Consider the following 13,384-nt stretch of genomic DNA (forward strand, 5'->3'; position numbering starts at 1 on the left):
AGGCAGGCATCACATCAGATCCGATCCTTTGAACACAGGGGTTCAATACCCATCAGACCATCTCCCTGAGCTGTCATTTGTGCTCAGACGATTCACGTCGAAATCTCCCCTCTCCTTCCTACTTCCATCTATTGCCCACATTAAACAACGTCCAGTCCAAGTAATTAGTAGTCGATGTCTTTTATGAAGTTTGAGAGGAGCGAAGATTACAATAAACTTTCAAGTTTACTTAACTTGTTTGTTGAGATAGCTCCAGTTCTTCATGTCTAGGGGTCCGATTCTTGAAGCTGAAACTCTCACTTCTAATCCTCACGGTTGGTTTGAACTAAATAAATCTGAAGATTGTTGTTGCAGCATTTTTCTTACGTAAATATATTTTCTCACGTTTTAGTATGTCATACAGTATTTTGATTTTTCACATTAACAAAGCCGAAATTACATTGTTCGCACATAAGTTCAAAAATACGCTCTATCACATCAGAGGCAGTATTACGACTTCTACACTCTGCCGAAATAACAATATTGCAAAGGGTTTACAATTTTTCTTAACAAATAAATTTCTACTAGTTTTCGTTACATTATTAATTTCGATTATTATTTCATAAATGAACCCAGAAATAAACATAGTAAACAGTGCAGGATTGCGTAATTAATAGTAGAAATTTTAAGTCTGCCAGTAATTCGTAATTTCAAATATTTCTAAGAAAAATAAATTTAACTGTACATTCATACTTACCGATTATAGCATCGAAACTAAAATATTTTATGAAGTAATTCTTTTTTCATAAATTTTCGCTTTCTGACCTGTCCAAAACTCGAAAAATAATACTGGTATCGACAACTACTGTTGAGGAAAAGTAATGCTAGAGGAAGATGTCCCGTTACAATGTGAAAAGTTTCCGACGTGATTGTGGCCTCACAACGGGAATTAACAGGCTTTGAACGCGAAACGGTAGTTGGAACTAGACGCCTGGGATAATAAATTTCGGATATCGTTAGGGAATCCAGTATTCCGAGATCCACAGAGTCAAGAGTGTGTCGAGAGCACAAGATTTCAGGCATTACCTCTCGCCACGGACAACGCAGTGGCCGACGGGCTCCACTTAGCGAATTACAGCACCGGCGATTGCATAGAGTTGTCAGTGCTCTCAGACAAGCAACACTGCATGAAATTACTCCAGAAATCAATGTGGGACGTAACCACGAACTTATCCGTTAGGACAGTGCCGCGAAATTTGGCGTTAATGGGCTGTGGCAGCAGACTACTGACTCGAGTGCGTTTGCTAACAGCGCGGCATTGCCTGCAGCGCCTCAGTGCCTCTCCTGGGCTCGTGGCCATATCGGTTGGACCCTAGACGGCTGGAAAACTGCGGCTCGAGCAGATGAGTCCCAATTTCAGTTGGTAAGAGCTCATGGTAGGGTTTAAGAGTGACGCAGACCCCACGAAGGCATCGACCCAAGTTGGCAACAAGGGACTGCATAAGCTGGTGATGGTTCCATAATGGTTGTAGAATTTTGGAACACGTATTGTGTTCGAGTATAATGACTTTTCTGGAGACAAGAAATCTACTCTGTAGGAATCAGCATGGGTTTCGAAAAAGATGGTCATGTGAAACCCAGCTCGCGCTATTCGTCCACGAAACTCAGAGGGCCATAGACACGGGTTCACAGGTAGATGCCGTGTTTCTTGACTTCCGCAAGGCGTTCGATACAGTTCCCCACAGTCGTTTAATGAACAAAGTAAGAGCATATGGACTATCAGACCAATTGTGTGATTGGATTGAAGAGTTCCTGGATAACAGGACGCAGCATGTCATTCTCAATGGAGAGAAGTCTTCCGAAGTAAGAGTGATTTCAGGTGTGCCGCAGGGGAGTGTCATAGGACCGTTGCTATTCACAATATACATAAATGACCTTGTGGATGACATCGGAAGTTCACTGAGGCTTTTTGCGGACGATGCTGTGGTGTATCGAGAGGTTGTAACAATGGAAAATTGTACTGAAATGCAGAAGGATCTGCAGCGAATTGACGCATGGTGCAGGGAATGGTAATTGAATCTCAATGTAGACAAGTGTAATGTGCTGCGAATACACAGAAAGATAGATCCTTTATCATTTAGCTACAAAATAGCAGGTCAGCAACTGGAAGCAGTTAATACCATAAATTATCTGGGAGTACGCATTAGGAGTGATTTAAAATGGAATGATCATATAATGTTGATCGTCGGTAAAGCAGATGCCAGACTGAGATTCATTGGAAGAATCCTAAGGACATGCAATCCGAAAACAAAGGAAGTAGGTTACAGTACGCTTGTTCGCCCACTGCTTGAATACTGCTCAGCAGTGTGGGATCCGTACCAGATAGGGTTGATAGAAGATATAGAGAAGATCCAACGGAGAGCAGCGCGCTTCGTTACAGGATCATTTAGTAATCGCGAAAGCGTTACGGAGATGATAGATAAACTCCAGTGGAAGACTCTGCAGGAGAGACGCTCAGTAGCTCGGTACGGGCTTTTGTCAAAGTTTCGAGAACATACCTTCACCGAAGAGTCAAGCAGTATATTGCTCCCTTCTACGTAAATCTCGCGAAGAGACCATGAGGATAAAATCAGAGAGATTAGAGCCCACACAGAGGCATACCGACAATCCTTCTTTCCACGAACAATACGAGACTGGAACAGAAGGGAGAACCGATAGAGGTACTCAAGGTACCCTCCGCCACACACCGTCAGGTGGCTTGCGGAGTATGGATGTAGATGTAGATATGGATGTAGATGGTGTCCGCTGTGTTACATGGAACGGACTGAGTCCTCTGGTCGAATTGAACCGGTCGTTAAATGGAAATAATTATGTTCGGCCATCTGGAGACCATTTGCAGCCATTCAGCGATGGAATTTTTTTGGGTGACAATGCGCCACCTCACCGGTCCACAATTGTTCGCGATTCGCTTGAAGAACTTTCTGGATAATACCGAGCGAATGATTTGGCCACCCGTATCGACCGACACGAATCTCATCGAACATTTAATGGGACATAATCGATAGGTCACCTCGTCCACAAAACCATGCACCGGCAACAATTTCTCAGTTAATGGACGGCTGTAAGGGCAGCATGGCGTTTCTGCAGAAGATTTCCAACGAATTTTTGAATCCGTGCCACGTCGAACTGCTGTCTTGTGCCGGGCAAAAGGAGGTCCACAGCGACATTAGGAGGTCATTTCAGTGTATGTCACCAACAGAAGCGCTCCCCTTTCCCAGAGAGCTTGGACCTGAAGAGTCAGAGTGCCTCAGCGACACGGGTAGTGGGTATCATACGAATATGCACTAAAGCATATGTAGTGGAGTTCAGCGATGAGTTTCGGATCTTTTTGTGGCGCTTGGTCCACAACAAACGCGTCCGTAGACGACCTGATGAAAGGTCACGAAAGCAGCGATTCTGGAGACCCATAGCTTTAAGACTCCTGGAATTTTGGTTTCGAGAGCCCGGAACCCTGTCGCTACTATGACTATGGTTTCCAGTGCCCTCAAACATTCGCTTTTATATGAAACCTGACCCGTAACTGGACTAACGCAATCTGACTAACTTCGAATAGATTTAGTAGCGAGACGGAACTTTCTTGAAGAGCAGCAGTATAATTAAAGGTGGGTTTAAGATAGAATGTACCAAGACAAAACTGGAGCTATAATCGGTACCACAGATCCTATGCTACTATTTAGCATATCACACCCTCGCAAGGACAGTGACACAAATAAAAAATGCAGTACTTGAGAGAACTCGACTTGAAGAATTAATTATAAAAACTTATAAAAAACTTATGTTGAAATAGCATAAGCATCCTTTAAATTTCGAGTAAGTATTGTTGGTACTAAATTACGTATATTCTATTTTTCGTGCACGTTGTGGTACTTCAAAAAAATGGTTCAAATGGCTCTGAGCACTATGGGACTCAACATCTTAGGTCATAAGTCCCCTAGAACTTAGAACTAGTTAAACCTAATTAACCTAAGGACATCACACACATCCATGCCCGAGGCAGGATTCGAACCTGCGACCGTAGCAGCCTCGCGGTTCCGGACTGCAGCGCCAGAACCGCACGGCCACCGCGGCCGGCTGTGGTACTTTACTCGTCTTTTTGAAGTGATATAAACTAAAAATGCCGTGTTTCGACGTGAGTCACTTTTCTTGCTGGGGTGCGACATGTGTGTATGAATTATGCCTTATAGGTGCAATTCGTACAATTGAAATGTATTTGCATTCTGTATTCTACAACGCCCAATAAACTGTAAAGATTGGAGCTAGTGTTAGAGTAAAAATGTCAAAGTGTCCGTCGCTGCAATCGTACCTTGAAGTTCCACCGCAATAAGAACTTAAGTGATTAGTTGAAAATATCGTTTAAAAAGTAGGAAGTACCAGCACTGCTGCAGACATCTTATTCTCTCTCTGCCTGAAGCCGGCCGCGGTGGTCTAGCGGTTCTGGCGCTGCAGTCCGGAACCGCGGGACTGCTACGGTCACAGGTTCGAATCCTGCCTCGGACATGGGTGTGTGTGAAGTCCTTAGGTTAGTTAGGTTTAAGTAGTTCTAAGTTCTAGGGGAATTATGACCTAAGATGTTGAGTCCCATAGTGCTCAGAGCCATTCTCTCTGCCTGAAATACAGTAAATTTTAGTGTTTCACATATTCGTGCCCTTCCAGTGTGTCTTTACACGACCAAACATATACAAAGACAAAGAAACTCACCCAGTATTTGTATTAACGACAATGGTAATATTTAATAAATGTAAAAGGAATGAGATAATCACCATGCAAACCTGGTGACGGAACAGAAATTGATTCCCACATGTCCGAAAGAAGCTGCGATCTCGAACAAAGAGCTAATGTTGGCCCCGATTAAATAAGACAGCAAAGTTTCTTGTCTAAATAAATCTGATGTGCCACAAAGTACAAATGCACAAAGGCAATGCAAGCAAGTAACGATGTCGTTTGACATGTGTCCATTTTCTTGCCACAAGATATAGCGTCTACACTAAACATATCAGGTCAACCTCACGGCACCATGCACAGGAGCAATGTGTGTTCACAACAGCAAGAGGAAGAGCACAGTGGGTCTTCGTCTCGTGTGCACGCAGTCGTCGCCAACTACACTGAAGCGCCAAAGAAACTGGTATAGGCAAACGTATTCAAATACAGATATATATAAATAGGCACAATATGGCGCTGCGGTGGGCAGCGCTTGTATAAGACAACAAGCGCAGTTGTTAGATCGGTTACTGTTGCTTAATTCAGTCTGAATAGTCGGCGCACGAGCGATGGGACACATATTCGAGGTACCGATGAAGTGGGTATTTTTCCGTACGACCACTTCACGAGTGTCCTTGGATGTCAGGAATCCGGTAAAACATCAAATCTCCGACAGCGCTGCGCCAAGATTCTGCAACAACGAGGCCAACGATGACTGAACAGAATCGTTCTACGTGACGTAAGTGCAACCCTTTCGCAAATTGCTCCAGATTTCAACGCTGGGCCATCAACAAGTGTCAGCGTGCGAACCATTCAACAAAACATCATCGATACGGGTTTTCGGAGTCGAAGGCCCTCTTGTGTACCCTTGATGACTGCACGACACAGAGCTTTATACCTCGCCTGGGCGCGCCAACACCGACATTGCACTGTTGATGATTGGAAACACGTTGCCTGGTCGGACGAGTCTCGTTTCAAATTGTATCGAGCGGATGGATGTGTACGTGTGTGGAGACAACCTGATGAATCCATGGACCCTGCGTCTCAGCAGATGACTGTTCAAGATGGTGGAGGCTCTGTAATGGCGTGCGGCGTGTGCAGTTGGAGCGATATGGAGTGATACTAGATACGACTCTGACAAGTGCCACGTACGTAAGCACCCAGACTGTCTTGTCCATTGTGGATTCCGACGGACTTGGGCAATTCCAGAAGGACACTGCGGCACCCCACATGTCCAGAATTGCTACAGAGTGGCTCTAGGAACACTCTTCTGAGTGTGGCCAACACTTCACAGACATGAACATTAGTGAGCATATCTGGGATGCCTTGCAACGTGCTGTTCGGAAGAGATCTCCACCCCCTCCTACTCTTACGGGTTATGGATAGCCCTTCACTCCCTCGTACTCTTACGGATTATGAACATCCCTGCAGGATTCATGGTGTCAGTTCCCTCCAGCACTACTTCATACATTAGTCGAGTCCATGCCACGTCGTATTGTGGCGCTTTTGCGTGCTCGCACGGGGCCGTACTTGATATTAGCCAGGTGTACCAGTTTCTTTGGCTCTTTAGTATAATTCCGCCAATCAGCCAGTTCTTTTGGCCAGCTCACATGAGTTTTTAGGCCACTTCCTTAAGCCATGCCTTGCAGTTCCCACTCAAAGATAAGCTACTCTGGTGTTGCCGTGGTCTTCACCTCGAAGACTGGTTCCATGCAGCTCTATGCACTAGTCATGCAGGAGAGTTGCATGCCCTCGGCTGTAGTTTCTTCTTGGTTTCAGTCGTTCGCAGGACATGCACAACAAGGCCATGTTGTTTGATGTCACAATGCCATATTAGTCAATCATCCATATTGTTCCCCTGGAGCTACTGGAAAGGCTGCTGCCCGTGTTCGGGAACCACACGTTGGTCCGGCCTTTCAAGAGATAATCCCTCTGTTGTGGATGCACTGTCTGTATCGTTGAGTCACGCAAGCGACCCCACCACATGGTCACGAGGGAGAGACTACCTTATTAGACGAATATGTGATTATAGATTCCTTGAGCTGGAAGAGTGCTTATGGATGCGCATATGAATACGTAGCAAATTCGATACGGTAGCAAGACTGTTTTGGGGCTACTGAATGCTCCACCAGTATGCGTCTAGAGTGGCAAAACCCTATTGTTATAACGCTTCATGACCGTGGTACCCAATGGCATATTCTAGCAGGATATTGCAAGACCCCACGCTGAGCTCACCCTACAAACGCCTAGAATAATGAACGGATCTTCGACTAGTCTTCCCAATCCCCTGCTTTGTCACCCATAGAGCATGTAAGGGCTGTGATGCGAAGAAGTGTACTTCCAAACCAGCTTGCCCGCATCTCGTGGTCGTGCGGTAGCGTTCTCGCTTCCCACGCCCGGGTTCCCGGGTTCGATTCCCGGCGGGGTCAGGGATTTTCTCTGCCTCGTGATGGCTGGGTGTTGTGTGCTGTCCTTAGGTTAGTTAGGTTTAAGTAGTTCTAAGTTCTAGGGGACTTATGACCACAGCAGTTGAGTCCCATAGTGCTCAGAGCCATTTGAACCATTTTTTTTCCAAACCAGCATCTAGCCAGCAGTCTTCCTGAAGTAACAGAGAACATTTCTTCAAGATGACATTCGGAAGCGGTTTATTCCAAGCCAACACGAATACGAGGACGTTTTCGTGCTTAAGGAGGTCACAAGTCAGAGTGATGTTGATGGTGAGCGTCAGCTCGGAAGGGAATGAAAATTCAATCATTTACGAGTCAAACTCGTTATGTAGGCGTAATGGACGTCTTCGCAAAGTTCGATAATTGTCAGACTGGTACTTCATGGAATAACACTTCCAATTTGTGTCAGTCTATTAAAAAAGATAAATATTCCCAAGGTTTTTAAAAATCTTGAACTAATGATTTCACAATGGTAATCTTTCAAAAGAAATACTGAAAAAACTGTTGAAAGCACTTGAGAAAACGAGGAGGACCTCCGCTATAAGGGGATTATTTGTGAGAGAGGATGTGGTTCCAGTAGTGCGAACTGCGTGCCATTAATAGACCACTGAGGGTGATACTTGGAGATAGGTGTAATGTGGAAGGGTGGGTGGTAGGAATGCGTGGCATACGATGGAGAACAGGCTGTGGTTATGAGGAGTAAAAAGTAGGAGTGCATGGGAAGGAAAGAGCGAGCTCTGATGTGGGAGAGGATTGGTTTGATTTGCCAGAAGGGGTAAATATCAGGGGCGAATTTCATTATCTTGATGAGGGAGGCCGTTAAAATTTATTAACGGGGATGTGGAAAGAGTGTAGATGTAGGGCAGTGAATCAGTATACGAGTATAAAACTGGAAAGAAGGAGCTGTTGAAGTAGCTTTTGCGTGATGTATAGAATATACGTAGATGTTCAATGAGGAGGGAGCAGAAAATAATGAGCTCTTAGTGGATTGGTGTAGGGAAGGGGATAATAAAGCAGAGTGGGTTGCATTTTAAGGATTTGGAGAGACTGGAGAGGGTATCCACTCTATATTGATATAGCAGAGGTTGGGACGGATGAGGGTCTTATAGGTGTGGAGGATGGGGTTGGATTTTGCTGAAACAACTCAAGTGTCGCCACGGAAGATAGTTCTATAGCAGTCTCGTTTTTATGTAGAAGGTAATCCCTATACGTCTTTTTGATTTCACAGGCTATTTGTTGTGTGCATCGCTTACGTAAGGCGACGCCATTTAGATTAGAGCGGTGAGGAGCAGGACTCGGTAACAGCAACCGCAGGTTGCCGGCTATACCAGCGCCCTGATACGGCCCTCGCCCGTTACGTAGCCGGATTTGCACTAAGCGATTAAGCGGCTATGAATAGAATAATGATGCCGACTGTAGCCCCATGTTCAGAAGGGACGCCACAAGGGGCCTTTAACAGTATCTGTGGAGGCAAGCGCGGAAATGCTTCTCATCCTTTACGGTATCACGATGTACTAACAGTTGTCCTAATCAAAGATATTTGTGGAATCACGATTCAAACTAGTTACGCCATTGAAGCATTTAGCACTCGTAGAACACACCAGAATAGTTGAAAAACTGGAGCTCTTTTGCAAACGATGCGGCTTATTAACGGGAACTGTCCTGCATCTGTTTTTAAATACAGAGGCCGTCCCAGAAGGTATGGTCAATGTTCGGGGGGCATGACAGAGCAACCATTCGAAGCAAAAAAGTCCATTAAACGTGGGCTCTAAGATGCATGCTTTAAGAGCTCTGTTTATCTTCGCTACTTTGAAACACATCTCTACTACTCAATAGGTGCTCACGGGTCATAATGTATGCATTTTAGAGCGTATGTTTACTAGACAATTTTTTCTTGTTTTGTTGCATACTACCTCCTCTCAAAATATGGAAACTAAAGAGGGTACTGTAGAAGAAATTTATTTGTTTCACCTTATCGAAGGTGAATAAGTGCACCTTAGAGCCCATTTTAACTAGACTTTTTTGCCTCGAATGATCGTTTCTATGACATCTCTGAATATTGACCACTCTTTCTGGAACACCCTGTACGGAAAATGCAGTTTCGTTAATGTGTATCCGTAAGCTTTCTGCCATATTTACGTACGACATGTACTGCTTCTTAAATGATATTCCGACACTGAAATTTCTCATGTGAAGTTGAATTCCTTCCTTGCGAAGTCCAAACAAAGCCGCTACAAATACTGCACTTCGTACCGTAACAGCGATACGGAGAAGTCGCCAAATGCTCTGTGCCATCTTAAAACGAGGCAGGGTCGTTTTGTAGGTTTCCTTCCCAGGCAAGCGCTTCATCTTCAGATGTCTTCTCCTCAATCAGTTTCTTCTGTTGTTCGTAGGACCAGACAGCAGCTATGGATTTTATTTCTGCATGCTTGACCTGTGCGATAAGTTATACTTTGCTGCTGATGCTGTATTTTCTCGGACATTATTACCAGGCCACAAAGAAACTACTCTACTCCACATGACGTGGCTAATGAGAGTTTACACTAGCCCGAGACGTGTCCAGACTGGTCATTACATGTACTTAACATTGAAATTCAGTTGTTCTGAACAATATTTCACTGATATTGTTTCGTGTCTTTGCATCTGTTAGCTCTTATCGTCCCAAACGGTAACCGAATGTGCCAGGTAAGCTGTCACCATCTGAAGGTAGGAAAAGTTTGTTTTTGATCTACAGACAAAATTAACTGGGTAAGCCACGAGGTAGAGAAGCATCCCACACAACTTACGAGGGGAGGCCACGACGGATATATTTCAAACTTTCTACGCGTCTAGTAGGTCATTAAAACAACATAATGTGCAAGTAGTAATGTGCACTATTGTGGCAATTCCGAGAAAATGGCAAGAGAAGTTTTACGCGCCTATTATGTAACTGATGTATCCATGCGTAGGTGCCGGACGTTAGGGTTGATGGCTATCAAGTGGTGCCGGCACGGTAGTTCAGCGTGTTCGGTCAGAGGGTTAGCTGACCTCTGAAATAAAAAAAGAATTGAGTTAATGGATGAACGATGAACTCGAACAAGAATCATGTAACGTCCGCCCAGACCAAATGCAACGAACAAAACCGAAGAAAGCCGGCCGGAGTGGCCGAGCGGTTCTAGGCGCTCCAGTCTGGAACCGCGTGACCGGTACGGTCGCAGGTTCGAATGCTGCCTCGGGTATGGATGTGTGTGATGTCGTTAGGTTTAAGTAGTTCTAAGTTCTAGGGGACTGATGACCTCAGAAGTTAAGTCCCATAGTGCTCAGAGCCATTTGAACCATTTGAAAACCGAAGAAAAAAAAAAAAAGAAAGAGGGTTAGGTGTCCTCTGTAATAAGAAAACTGAGTTCATGGATGAACGATGAAGTCGGACAAGAATCATGGAACGTCCGCCCCCAACAAATACAATGAACATTAACGAACAAAATGAGATCAACAACAGGAAAAAAAGTGGTTAGCGTTCGAGCTCCACAAAATGAATATGTATGAGCCTACGGTTCCACTCCCGCTCAAGCCTTCATTTTTGTAGTACAGGTGTGAATTCTGCGATATTCAAAAAATTTGACTCTATTCGTTCTTGCTACATTAGTAACATCTCACCGCTACGCTGGTTAACTGCTAAATGGGACCTCCTTCTGTTTCTGCAGCTCGAAGCGTCGAGGTGCAAAGTCGTTCCGGGTACTTTACCAGAGTGCTTATACAAGGGGTTCCGCAAATCACGACAGGCACACAGTCTCAGGAAAAATGTATGCGATTCTTCATTTACTTGTCGATAGTTATAAACATGTTTGTTCTAACATTTAAAATCAGTAAATAGTCAAATGACATGAAATCCACTAAAACTTGATGCATTACACGTTGTGTTTTTTAGTTATATTACCTCTCAAACGACATGTTGTTGTTGGGGTCTTCAGTCCATGCTACTCTATCCTGTGCAAGCTTCTTCATCTCCCAGTACTTACTACAACCTACATCCTTCTGAATCTGTTTAGTGTATTCATCTCTTGGTCTCCCTCTACGATTTTTACCCTCCACACTGCCCTCCAATACTAAATTGGTGATCCCTTGATGCCTCAGAACATGCCCTACCAACCGATCCCTTCTTCTTGTCAAGTTGTGCCACAAACTTATCTTCTCCCCAATCCTATTCAATACATCCTCATTAGTTATGTGATCGACCCATCTAATCTTCAGCATTCTTCTGTAGCACCACATCTCGAAAGCTTCTATTCTCTTCTTGTCCAAACTATTTATCGTCCATTTTCACATCCATACATGGCTACACTCAATACAAATACTTTCAGAAACGACTTTCTGACACTTAAATCTATACTCGGTGTTAACAAATTTCTCTTCTTCAGAAATTCCTTGCCATTGCCAGTCTATATTTTATATCCTCTCTACTTCGACCATCATCAGTTATTTTGCTCCCCACATAACAAAACTGCTTTAGTACTTTAAGTGTCTCATTTCCTAATCTAATTCCCTCAGCATCACCCGACTTAATTCGACTACATTCCATTATCCTTGTTTTGCTTTTGTTGATGTTCATCTTATATCCTCCTGTCAAGATAATATCAATTCCGTTCAACTGCTCTTCCAAGTCCTTTGCTGTCTCTGATAGAATTACAATGTCATCGGCGAACCTCAAAGTTTTTATTTCTTCTCCATGGATTTTAATACCTTCTCCGAATTTTCTTTTGTTTCCTTTACTGCTTGCTCAATATACAGATTGAATAACATTTGGGAGAGGCTACAACCCTGTCTCACTCCCTTCCCAACCACTGCTTCCCTTTCATGTCCCTCGACTCTTATAATTGCCATCTGGTTTCTGTACAAATTCTAAATAGCCTTTCGCTCCCTGTATTTTACCCCTGCCACCGTCAGAATTTGAAAGAGAGCATTCCAGTCAACATTGTCAAAAATTTTCTCTAAGTCTACAAATGCGTAGGGGCCGAACTTTAAAGTTCATTGTGGGCAAATAGTTAGCGTTCGAGCTATGTAAGACGAACCGGCACTTCGACTCCTGCTCAAACTGAATTTTTGATCTATATTTCTTTTCATCACTGGTTAATTATTTAATCAAACGACATATAGATTAGATAATCAAACGACATATAGATTAAATAATTAACCAGTGATGAAAAGAAATATAGATCAAAAATTCAGTTTGAGCAGGAGTTGAACCGCCGGTTCCTATACTTTCGTCTTACAAAGTTCGAACGCTAACTATTTGCCCACAATGAACTTTAAAGTTCGCCCCCTACGCACAGACACATAAATTACATAATAAACGCGTAGATTCAAAAAATGGTTGAAATGGGTCTGAGCACTACGGGACTCAACATCTGAGGTCATCTGTCCCCTAGAACTTAGAACTACTTAAACCTAACTAACCTAAGGACATCACACACATCCATGCCCGAGGCAGGATTCGAACCCGCAACCGTAGCAGTCACGCGGTTCCTGACTGAAGTGCCTAGAACCGCACGGCCACCACGGCCTGCAGACGCGTCGAACTTCTCTTGCGATTTTCTCGGAATTGCCAGAGTAGCACCTTACTACTCGCACATTATGTTGTTTTAGTGGCCTACTGAAGGTGTACAACTTTTGAAATAAACCTGTGATTCCAACTACGTCGCCTACCCCTGTTAGAGAAACAGTCGTCGCTCCCGGACAGCGAGAGACGACAATTTTGACCGCGTTAATCCCTCCAGCACGTCTCATTCGTGTGATGCGGCGCGGCGGCGTCTGTCGCTTGTGCGCAGTGCCCTCGGTCATTGCGTGATGCCGCTGCAACTGGGGGCCGAAAATACCGTAGCTCGCGAGGCCTGCAGTGCAGACGACTGCTTGATTGCGCAGGGGGCAGAATTAGAGGACAAATCCGATTTAATGAGAGTTACATAATGCGCCATCTGCAACCGGAGCCGCCCCGGGCGCAGGCGCGCTGCAAACGGGCGGACCGTCGATACTCAGAGTGCTGCTGCCGCGTGCTTCGAACCTCGTCCTCACTGGTGCACTCAGCCCCCACCCTCATCACAACACAGTTCCATAAATCGCGTCTCTTGCTGTTCAACCACTGTTGTTGTTGTTGAGGTCTTTAGTCCTGAGACTGGTTTGATGCAGCTCTCCATGCTGCTCTATCCTGTGCAAGCTGCTTCATC

The 13,384-nt window shown here is 44.5% G+C and overlaps 1 protein-coding gene across 1 annotated transcript in view; it reads left to right on the top strand.

The window, feature by feature from the left end:
* Positions 1–13,384, top strand: part of LOC124613225 (protein cycle) — a 996,167-nt gene that overhangs the window by 564,929 nt on the left and 417,854 nt on the right. The gene's annotated exons all lie outside the window — the stretch shown is intronic.

Source organism: Schistocerca americana, chromosome 4 (genome assembly GCF_021461395.2).
Source record: "Schistocerca americana isolate TAMUIC-IGC-003095 chromosome 4, iqSchAmer2.1, whole genome shotgun sequence".
NCBI classification, from domain to species: domain Eukaryota; kingdom Metazoa; phylum Arthropoda; class Insecta; order Orthoptera; family Acrididae; genus Schistocerca; species Schistocerca americana.